A 12,532-nucleotide genomic window follows, 5' to 3' on the forward strand; every position below is an offset into this window, starting at 1 on the left:
AAGATATACCTCCTTCCTTCAAGAAGCTTTTCCTGGTGCTTGCAATTGCTAGTGTCCACATATCTCTTTGTCTTTACTTTTATTTATCTTGCCCAGGATCACACAGCTTATCTGAGGTCAGATTCGAACTCACAAAGATGAGTCTTCCTGACTTAGACCTGGTAGTCTATCCATTGTCACCTCACTACCCCGATTCATTTCTGGCCACTGGCCACAGATGACTATGAAGAAGAAAGGAAGGCCAATGACTTCACACAGCCCTCCCTCACTCAAACCTAATTTGTTTGCTTGTCATGGCATCACTTCCCTGACATCATGATCTTCTTTGAGAATAAAGGAAAAACATCATCATATTTATCTGCATACATGTTATTCCCTTCTTCCTCCACACTAGAAACTCTTTCACTTTTCCATAAACCAATCAACACACATTTATTAATGGACAGTTTCCTCATCTGTAAAATGTGAATTATAATAGCACCTCCCTCTCAAGGTTGTTTTGAGGTTCAAAGGAGATCATATTTGTACTTAACACAGTGATTAGATATAGAGAAGGTGATTCATTAACTCTGATGATGATGATGATGATGATGAAAAAGATGGCAATAATAGTGATGATTAATTTCTCTGACTTAGCATTCTCAGAGAGGTTGTGACTTTCCGTATCTCCCTAAGACATCTTTTATATGGCAGAAGTTGACCCAGAGACCAAGAAGCAACATGGTACCTTATATCAGGGACATAAAGGTCTAAAAGACCTGGACCACTGATAATGTTCAGAACATCAATGTAACCTCAATCGAAGCAGATTTATCACAAGACATGGATGGAGATTTTTTCTAACTCCATATCCTGTATTCTAGCCTTCCATGAGAGGAAGTCCCTAGGATAGGGCACATGGATTCTTTTGTCCCCTCTTCCTTTCTCCCAGTGGGTTCATGAAACCTTTCTCTTCCACTGGGGGGGGAGGGATGCAGCTATGAGCAAGTCGTCCCAACCTAAGTGCCCCACTTTAAATCTTTAAGAAGGGACAACAAAGAGGGCCCGGCTTGGATCAGTACAAACAAGACCAGTCCTTTGCATGCACTCAGGAAAGATCATCATAGCATCAAGGTTAGTATAACATAAAGGTGTAACCTTTAATAAGGTATGCTTTATTATATTTGAATAAAGTATACTTCAATAAGGTAGATGGTCCAGAGAGTGGAGTGGGAAAGGGAGAAAAGAGTGTGGAGAGGAGATGGTAGAAAATTAAGGGGTGCAGTAACAGAGGGGAAGATTGGAGTTGGTAATACTTGAACAGCAGGAACCCTTAACATTTGGAGGGGTCCTTGAGGAGTAAGGGTGGGGGGTTGCATTCCTTTAGAGTTCTAGTAGGGGGGTGGTACCAACTTGAAGTTCATTCATTAATATATCAAAATTACCTAAAAGTTATTAATGACAGTTTCGGATTACTTCATTTACCTAACAATTCTCTGGTTTTATTGTGTACTCTGGACTCGATCTGCAGTTATTACTATTAAGGGTTACTTAAGGGACCAGATGACTTCTCCTAAGTACAAAATCCCTGGATGTGGCCTTAATTAATTTTGGAGGCAGTTTGGGGCAAGTAGCTACTATGTTCCCCTTTAAATTCTTTATTCCTATTTCCTATATTATTGTTAGATGAGTTGGGTGGCACAATGGATGGAGCACCAGGCCTGGGGTCAGGAAGACCTGAGTTCAAATGTGATCACAGACACATACTAGCTATGTGACCCTAGTCAAGTCGTTTAACTCTATTTGCCTCATTCTCCTCATCTGTAAAATGAGTTGGAGAAGGAAATGGTAAACTACTCCAATATTTTTGTCAAGGAAACTCCAAATTGGGCCACAGTCAGACATGACTGAAGAACAATTCACCATTACCTTATGCTGATGATTTATATACCTAATAATAATGATAATAAATAATAAATGTCCTTCGTATTTGAAGAGAACATGTTGTTATGTAAATGTCGATGTGATTTGCACATTATGTTAATTATAGTGAAGGGAGTGGTGTGCAAAGACATCTTTCTTAATGCCTTTTCTATAACTATATCAACCCTTGACTTGATTTGATAGGAAATTGAACTTTGGGGGATGTTTGGATGCTTTGGGAGTCCTTGGCCTTATGTATGTGATTTCCTTCCTGTATCATCAAGGGGTCATGATTAGTATGCTGATTTTTTTTGGTGGCACCTTTGCAGCACCATGACATAGCTAACCTTTCTCATAATGGTCTGATCATCAGTAAGCTGACTGAATTGTTCTATTCAGTTATGCGAGCATATGCCTCCTGGAACCCAAAGACTAGTTTCCCAGAAGCTGCCTGGTGGGTCATGGGAATAATGTCACAAGATCACTAGTCAGCACGTTTAGGGTTAGAACAACAACTGATATATTTAATTACTATACAAACCGGTATGGGGGGGGTGTTCATCATAAAGTTTTAATGTGCCTTGGGACTGGGTCAGAACCACACCATATTCTAATAGTGAAAATGGTCTATATCCACAAGATGTTTTACCCTAATAATATTAAGAATAGATAATATAGGGGCAGCTAGGTGGCACAGTGAAGAGAGCAATGGTCCTAGAGTCAGGAGGACCTGAGTTCAAATTTGGCCTCAGACATGCAATAATTGCTTAGCTATGTGACCTTGGACAAGTCACTTAACCACATTGCCTTAAATACAAACAATTACTGAGAGAAGAATAGATAATATACACCCCATGGCACTGTGCCATCTATACCAAATTAGACACAGTATTTGAATTTTAGAAGATCTCATTCCAAGATGGATAACTTTCATGCAGACTGAAGTGAATAAAATTAGTATACATAACAAATTTTTAGCTCTCTGTTAATCAAATGTAAGATTTTGTTATGTATGCATGCGTTTTATTTTTCTCTTTTGTTGTGTTTTTAATCTTAGTGGGGTTTTTTAGGGTTGTTTTTTTTTGGCAAGGCAATGGGGTTAAATGGATTGCCCAAGGGCACACAGCTAGGTAATTTTAGCTTTTTATACTACTTTTTTTGGATACTACTCCAAAGTGTGCAAAATATGAATATACAGGAACACAATAAGATATATGAATTTATGAGGGCAGGGAATTTCCAGTGTGAGAAGGTCTTCCACCAATGTAGACTACAATCTGTCTATGAGTTGGCATATGGATTACCTTAAGCAATGAAATAATTAGTAAACAGCAATGATGATGTGACTTCAATGTGTGACAGCAAGGAGGGAAGAGACATGTGCTTCTACCGACACAAGGCTGATTTCAAAGGTCTGATCATGAACAGAGGAAGATAGATTATGCTTATGTCTCTAGTTTTAACTAGGTCTCTATTAAATGAAGACTGGATTTTATGGTATATATATATAATATATATATATATATATATATATATATATGTGTGTGTGTGTGTGTGTGTGTGTGTGTGTGTGTGTGTGTTTCATTGTTTCCTTTTATAGGATTTTGAATTGCATGGTTTTTAAGAATTAATATTACTCCAAAAAGTATGTGAAGAAGAGAATAAAATGTAAAATTTGCAAATGTCTTAAAGATACACTTCAAAGACTGTTACACGTATTATAATAGTGGCTAGGGTGGGGCTATCAGTCAATAAATATTTGTTTATTATGTGTCATACATACCAAACTTTTAGTTCTTTATTAATCAAATGCTAGATTTCATGATGCAATCCATGTGGTTTTTGCTCAGTTTTATTGTTAATAAAGAGCACATTTCAATAACTGTTATTGATATAGTTGTTGCTGCTGATGTGAGGATGTCAGCAAACATTTATTAACTATATTATGAGTCAAACATAATAAATTCAAATCTCTATGAACAGAATTTTATAATGTATCCATATACTCTATTGCTCTCTTTGTATTTTTAATTTAATTTTTTAAAAACTAAGTATTATTCTAAGAAAGTGTACCAAGATTTTAGATCTTAGAGTTCCTTTTAATAGATGTAAGTTTCAATGGTATAAATATTGCATTGGCTGCTGGTAGGGGAAAGTGGGTCCAAAACATTTATGAAATGCGCCTTGTGCATCATACTATGTTGTGTGGATTATAGTAAGCACACCGGTGTGTGTTTACTGTTGTTACCCCATCACATAGAAAGGCAAAACTGTGACCCTCCCTTCAAAGAGCACACATTCAAACAGAAGAAACAATTTGCAAATAACTAGGTATATATTTAACATCTTCTCAGAATATGTGGAAGTCATGTGAAAGAAGAAGGCATTAGAAACTGGGAGCAAGACAGGAAAAATCTATAATGGGGGGACTTATGTTGACTCAAGAAAGATGAGAGAGAGAGGTGGGGGGTGGAGGGGCAGATAGACGTCAGAGAGGGTAGAGCATCGGTCATGGAGTCAGGAGTTCAAATCCAATTCCAGAAACTAGTAGCTGTGTGACCCTGGGGAAGCCACTTACTTAACCCTAATTAGAGAGAGAGAGAGAGAGAGAGAGAGAGAGAGAGAGAGAGTGACAGAAAGACAGAGACAGACAAAGACAGAGAGAGAGAAGGAGAGAGAGAGAGAAGGAGAGAGAGAGAGAGAGAGAGAGAGAGAGAGAGAGAGAGAGAGAGAGAGAGAGAGAGAGAGAACAAAAGCATCGAAATGGGAGATGGAGCATTACAAAGGATTGCAAGTAGGTCAGTAAAACCAGATGTTAGTGTCAAGTATTTCAGGGTCTTTCAAACCTCAATAAAACAAGGTCATTTGCACCAAAGTGTAAAGGAAAATGTGGCTGATCTTATATACCCAGAACCAATGCTGAGATCGGAACAACTGTTACAGTAAAGCAGTCTCAGAAAATAAGCAAAGCTCTTCAGAGAGACCTAGAAAGTAGAGAGGTCGCTCCTGATTCCCCTGGAGTGTGGTGTAGGCTTCTCGAAGTTGGAAGAGCAGCAAAAAGAAAAGGTTCAAAACAAGCAAAGAAAAAAAGCTGTTCACCTTTATTATTAAAAAATACCTATTTTCCCTTTAAAGCATATACATGTTTGTGCTTTTTATCTTTCTAATGTTTTTTTTTTCCTTTAGATCTGATTCCATTTTTTTTACATCATGATGAATAAGGAAATACATTAAACATGATTGTACATTTATAACCTGTATCAGATTACTTGCCGTCATGGGGAGGGAAGAAAGAGAGGAAGGTGGTAGAAAAATGTGGAGTTCAAAAAGCTTATAAAAAGATGAATGTTGAAAAGTACCTTTGCATGTACTTGGAAAAAATAAAATCATATTGAAAAGGAAAAATGCTTACACTGGTGTATTATTGGTGGAGCTATGACTTGTCCAGCCAATCTGGAAAAAGGACCAAAGTTTATTAAGCTGCGCTCACCCTTTGATCTGGCTATATTTTCTAAATCCATATGCCAAGATCAAAGAAAGAGGAAAAGAACCTATTCATACACAAATACTATTCATTAGCAAACTGGAAATTAAGATGATGGGTATACAGAATGGCTAAATAAATTATGATATATGAATGAATTGGGAAGTCATTGTGCAAAAAGTAATTATGAAATAGGAAACTAAGATTTCTATGACTGGATGTGGAGCTATGTGAGTAGAACTAGAGGAACAATTTATGCAATGACAACATTATAAAGTCAAACAACTTTGAAAGACTTTAGAACTAGGATCAATGAGTGACAAATCTCCAGTCCAGAAGCCTGAAGATGAAACATGATACTCACTTCCTGCCAGAGAAGTAATGAATATTCATTACAAATAAGAAGCACATTTTTTGGACATGGACAAAGTAGGCATTTGCTATGTTGGACTAAGCATATTTGTTATGAAGGTTTTATTCTGATTGTTATATTAAGGAAATCAATAGGAGGGAGAAAAAACATATGTAAAATAATTTTTAAGGGGGAAAAAAAAGAAAAAAATGTCCTTCATGAAGAAAACAAAGACTGGAGTGCCATAGTTGGGGGAAATGATTTTTACTAATGAAACTCATTTTGTTCATTTATAGTAAAATCATCAGCAGAAGTTGAAATGCCAAATACTTCTATCAGACCAAAGAATATCCACATCAAAAATTTTCTTTTTTTTTAATTTTAGTGGACTGAAGGTCTTATAACCATGGAAGAAAAGAAGAGCTCTGTTAAATATAGTGATATACTTTAAAAAAACATAATTGTTCTTGTATTACAGAAATTCCCAAATGGAAGTGGGATACTGCAACCTGACTTTTGTACCATGTCACCTTATTGTGAAAATGAAATAAATTTATTCAAGAGATAGAGAGAAACATATAAATGACTCATAGACTTAGAAAAATGACTATTTGTCAAAGAATCATTTTATATCCAATGTGATCAAAATCAAAATCTTATGAACTACATGGGGATTCCTCTGATTTTACCAAGATGTCCCAGGAACCTCATCATCAGGAAACCTCATTACCCTATAAGACTGAATCAGCTTTGGTATTCATATCTCATCCTCTACCCCTCTGATTGAAGGGAGGAATTTGAACTCCCGACCCTCTTTTCTAAGAAGGAGCTTAGGACTGATATCGCCTCACTTCCCACCAGCGATGTGACTCCTCCTTAGGCCCCTGAGTTAGACTCCTGTTCACAATCCTGAGTCCCCTTCCCCTAAAACTTTCACTTTGCTTTTGTACACTATCTTCTCCCATTTGATTGTAAACTCCCTGAGCACAGAGAGGTCTTTCTTTTTCATATTTACATCACTATCACATATGGGCAGCTAGGAAGTGCAGTAGATAGCACCAGAGCACCAGCTCTGGAGTCAGGAGGACCTGAGTTCAAATCCAGTGTCAGACACTTTACACTTGCTATTTGTATGACCTTGGTCGAGTCACTTAACCCTGATTGTCTCGCATCCAGTGCCATCTCCAGTCATCCTGATTCACATTTGACCCAGATGACTCTTGAGGAGAAATGGAGACTGCTGCCTTAGCACAGCCCTCCCTCGCTCAAATCCAATTCACTTGCTTGTCATGGCATCCCCTCCCTGATGTCAAGACCTCCTTCAAGAGGAGATCATATATCCCTATCACTTACCAGCTTATAATAGATGCTTCACAAATATTTATCGACTAATGAAATTCCATACCAAGTCATATAAAACAAAGGATTATAATAGACATATATAGAGAGAATACATGTTAGAAGATTTTATTTTAAAGATATAAAAAAACTAGGATTTATTTATTTATTTATTTTTGGTTTTTACAAGGCAAACAGGATTAAGTGGCTTGCCCAAGGCCACACAGCTAGGTAATTACTAAGTGTCTGAGACTGGATTTGAACCCAGGTACTCCTGACTTCAAGGTTGGGGCTTTATCCACTGTGCCACCTAGCCACCCATAAAAACTAGGATTTATTGTTGTTGTTTAGTCATTTCAATTGTGTCTGACTCTCCATGACCCCATTTGAGGGGTTTTTTTTGGCAAATATAATGAAGAAATTTGCCATTTCCTTCTCTAACTTATTTTACATATGAAGACTCTGAGGCAGAATTAAGTGACTATCTCCCAGTCAGACAGTTAGTATGTATCTGACACTGGATTTGAACTCAGGTCTTCCTGATTTGGATCCCAGTGAGTTCTCTTTCTTGTATAAAACAGTAGTAAAAGTGATTATTTTCCTTTGTCCCACAGCATAGTGTAAATCCTAGGGAGTTTCCTGAGGTACAAACAAGCTAAATATAGGATATAATGGAAATAATTACTAGCAGGAAGGCATTAATCTGGAAACCTTCTTACAGGAGATGGGCACTTAGGTAGGTGGCGAAGGAAGCCAGGACGTGAAGATGAGGAAAGAGAACACTTCAGGCACGAGGGACAGACAAGGGAAATGCTAGTCTGGAAATGCAATGTCTTATAGGAGGGACAACGTGGCAGCCATTCACCAGTTTGTAGAACACATGGTGGGTAGTTAGATGCAGAGGACTGGAAAAATAGAAAGAAACTGGGTTATTAAGGATTTTAAAATCACAGTAGGTTTTTCTATTTGATCCTAGAGGTGATAGGGCACCACTAAAGCTTTTCCAATAGTGATTGGCATGATCAGACCTGTACTTTCCCAAAGACAGAAAAGTAGATGCTTTATGCAGAGTCATTGAATGATTAATTGATTGTTCCAGACCTCAGATGGCAGATATATGGACGATGACATAAAGCCTTTCTAGTTCAGTGGAACCTGCCAGGGCTCGTACTTCATTGGCCCAGGCCTGGCACAGGTAGAGTCCCATTCATGCCATTATGAGGATCAGAGCTGACCTACCTCAGAGGAGGGAAAACTCATATAAAACAGAGAAGTGACAGGGAATTCACTCCCAACTCTCGGCCTTTACTCAATCAATTATGACAGTTAATTGCAAAACAGATAAAGTATTTCTTCCGTATTCTATATCTCTATATTGTTTTAAATTTTATCTAGCTTATGTTTAATTTATGAAATAAATTAACAGTGAAATAACAGTAAAATAAAAAAATGATTGCATATAAAACTGAAAATCTATTATGTACAATTTGCTATTCTTTTAAAATATAAAGCAAAGTCATCATTTAAACTTCTTCCCCCTTTTTTCCTCTTCCTTACCTAGAGATGACTACTTTAGTCACAAATTATATATATATATATATATATATATATACACACATATATAACATATACATATATAATGTATACATATATACATGTATGTATAATATATAATACAATATATACATGTATACATACATGCCCAAGTATGTATATATACATACAAGCACATGATATAAAATTTGATATGTAAAATCTAGAAGGAATATAAGGAAAGATTAAAGATAAGAGGCTCATTAAGGTGTTTAATAAAGTCTTATCTGACTCCTCTCCCCCCACCTAGATTTAACAGGTTAAAATGACATCTGAAATTTGACTCAAAAAAAAAAGTTATTGGTTTTTGGAATAGTAGAAAAATGTCTCAGACCTTAGTTTCACCTTAGTGATAATCTTTTGAAATTAAACCATCAAGGAAAAATAAAGCTACACCTTCTACTAGGGTGATCTGTGAATTTCTAATGGTCAGTAATGGAAGACTCGGGCTACATGAGCCTGGTAACCCAAGGATTGAGGCTCTTGTGAATCTGAGGGACAGGAATACTATATTTTAGACAGGGGCAGGAATTCCAGATAGCAAAATCATATTTTCTGGGAAGGGCCAAAAGAAAATTGGTGTCCATGGAAAAAAATCCTTTCAAGGGTTATGAATACGGGAGAGGAAAGAATCCTCACAAAGTCAAAAAAGGGCTAGTACACCCACACTGTTGTGTTTATAGGGGAAAGAATGCCAAGTCCAGTATCAGAGAGCCTAAGTTCAGATCGAATCAGAAACAGATGCTACTACCTGTATAACTTTAGACGAGTTAACCTCCCTAGGCCAGGTATGCAATGGATAGAACACTGGGCCTGGAATGAGGAAGATCTGAGTTCATATCTGAACTCACTGGCTATGTGACCCTGGGCAAACCATTTTACCCTGTTTGCCTCAGCTTCTGCATCTGTAAATTGAACTGGAAAAGAAAATAGTGAACCATTCCAGGATTTTTGCCAAGAAAACTCTAAGAGATGATGAAGAGTCAGTTACAAATGAACAAGAACAACTTTTAAAGAAATTTTATTTAAATATTTAAATAGATAAAACAAAGAAAGAACGTTATGTTGTAGTGAATAACATGATAGTTTGGGGGTCAATAGATCTGGGTTTAAATCCTGACTCTGCCACTTTTGAGCTTTATTATCCAGGACAAGTAGCTTTCTGTCTGTGACCTCAGTTTTCTTGTCAGTGAAATGAAAGGGATTAAACAAAAAGTCCTCTAGGGTTCTTTCCAACTCTAGATCTATGAGATGATCTCATTTGAATTTGTATTCTCAGAGCCTGTTGGTGTCCAGAACTCTCAGGTGCTTAATACAAACTTGCTTGTTTGACTGCTTGTTTCTATGAAATGTGTTGGTAATATGCTAGTAGACAGAATCACACACTAGGAAGTCATCAGGAAAGAACTCGTGTTTCAAGTAAGCTTTAGGCTTTTTTAATATTTATTTTTATCTAATTATATGTTAAGGTAATTTTGAATGTTCATTTAGAAATTTTAAATTTCCAAATTTTCTCCCTCCTCTCTATTCCCCTTCCCTAAAAAGGTAAATATTTTAAAAAGGCAATCATGTAAAATATATTTTCCATATTAGTCATGTTGTGAAAGATGAAAAAGACCAAAATGAAAAACCATGAAAATAATAAAAAAGGAAGTGAAAAGAGATTGCTTTGATTTGTACTCAAATTTTATTAATATCTTCTCTGCATGTGTAGAATTTTCCATAGTGAGTCTCTTAGAATTGCCTTATATCACTATATTGTTGAGTGAATCAAAGTTGAATGTGAGAAAATGTTGCTATTACGATAAACAATGCTCTCCTGGTTCTGCTTACTTCACTTTGCATCAGTATCATGAAAGTCTTTTCAGGTTTTTTTTTTTAATCACCCTGCTCATTTCTTCTAAGACAATAATATTCCATAACATTCATATATCACAATTTGTTCAATCACTCTCCAGTTGATGGATATTCCCATAATCTTTACTACCCTAAAGAGAGCTAAATAAATAGTTTTGAGCTAAGCTTTGAAGGAAAAATGGGCATACTAAGTGGTAATGATGATGACATTTGTCCTTCGTGATTGGAGAAGAACTTGACATTAGGGATGTGATGCTTTTTCTCCAAAGTCATTTCCTTCAGTGGCCAGATATGATTCGATAAGATGTGAGGCAATCAGGGTTAAGTGTGTGAACTGATCCAACTATTCTGGAGAGCAAGATGGAACCTTGCCCAAAGAGCAATAAAACTGTTCGTATCTTTTGACCCAGCAATTCCAATTCCAGAACTATATCCAGAAGAAATCACAAAAAATGGGAAAAGTCCCACGTGTTTCAAAATATTCATAGCAACTCCTGTTGTAGTGGCAAAGAATTGGGAATTGAGGGGATACCCATCCATTGGGGAATGGCTAAACAATTTATGGTACATGAATATTATGTAATATTATTGTTCTATAAGAAACCACGAATGGTCAGACTCTAGAGAAGCATGGAATGAATTACAGGATCTGATACTCAGTGAAGAGAGCAGGAGCAAGAGAACAATGTACACATTAACAACACCATTGTGAGATGATCAACCTTGATGAAAGCAGCTCCTCTCAGCAGTTCAGAGAGCTAAGACAACTGTAGAACTGTATTAGACTGGCTATGAACAATGCTATCCCCATCCAGAGAAAGAAACACAAAACCAAAAACCCTTCAGAATCTGATGAACACTACATTCACTTTTTTAAAAATTTCATTTATTGGGACAGCTAGGTGGCGCAGTGGATAGAGCACTGGCCCTGGAGTCAGGAGGACCTGGGTTCAAATCCAGTCTCAGGCACTTAATAATTACCTAGCCATGTGGCCTTGGGCAAGCCACTTAACCCCATTGCCTTGAAAAATCTAAAAAAAAAAAAAAAAACCCAGCTTCATTTATTTAAGGCAATGGGGTTAATGTGACTTGTGTAAGGTCACACAGCTCGGTAATTATTAAGTGTCTGAGGTCACATTTGAACCCAAGTCCTCCTGACTCCAGGGTCAGTGTTCTATGCACTGGGCCACCTAGCTGCCTCATATTCACTTTTTAAAAAAAAATATCTTTTATGTATTTCTTTCTCTTAATCCTAATTCCTCTCACTGAAAATGACTAATCTGTAAACATGTTTGACACAAATGTTTATGTACAATATTAACCTGAAAATGAGGGGAAATGGGTGAGAAGGGAGGGTGGAATGAAATTTTGTAACTTGAAAATATACAAATGCAAATGGCTGTTGAAAATCTTTTATAACATGTATTTGAAAAAATAAAATATCTATTTAAAAAATCAGGGCCAAGCGATTTGTCCAAGGTCACTTAAAGTATCAAGTGTCTGAGGCCAAATTTGAACTAAGGTCCTTTTGATTCCAGGGCTGATGGTGGTCTATCTACTGCACCACCTAAGTGCTAAACTTGAATAGGGAATGCATTCCAGACATGGGAGACAGTGAAATGATGCAGAAAAAGGAGCTGGAAAGTGCAAAATGTGGAGAAAGTACAAAAATGAAAATGGATGAGAGAATCCTTAAACTACCTTTCTTATCTCAGTTTCCTTATCTGTAAAATGAGTTTATACCATATGGCCTCTAAAATCCTTTCTAGACGTAAAATCTCTCATCCTCCAAGTCAATCTAAGATGAAAAAAGTGTATTTTTGCTATGTATTCATGAAAGTCTACTTGAGGATAAATAATAAAAATTTATAGTGGACCCGAGCAGCATTTTTTAAAATAACTCCCTTCCTCCACATCTCAGCAGTGTTCAATGGTTCAGAAATAGGATTACTTCCTTTTCAAATTGCTGGGCTCACCATGGTCACTGATCCTTTATTCTGTCCCTG

Source organism: Macrotis lagotis, chromosome 2 (genome assembly GCF_037893015.1).
Source record: "Macrotis lagotis isolate mMagLag1 chromosome 2, bilby.v1.9.chrom.fasta, whole genome shotgun sequence".
NCBI lineage: Eukaryota > Metazoa > Chordata > Mammalia > Peramelemorphia > Peramelidae > Macrotis > Macrotis lagotis.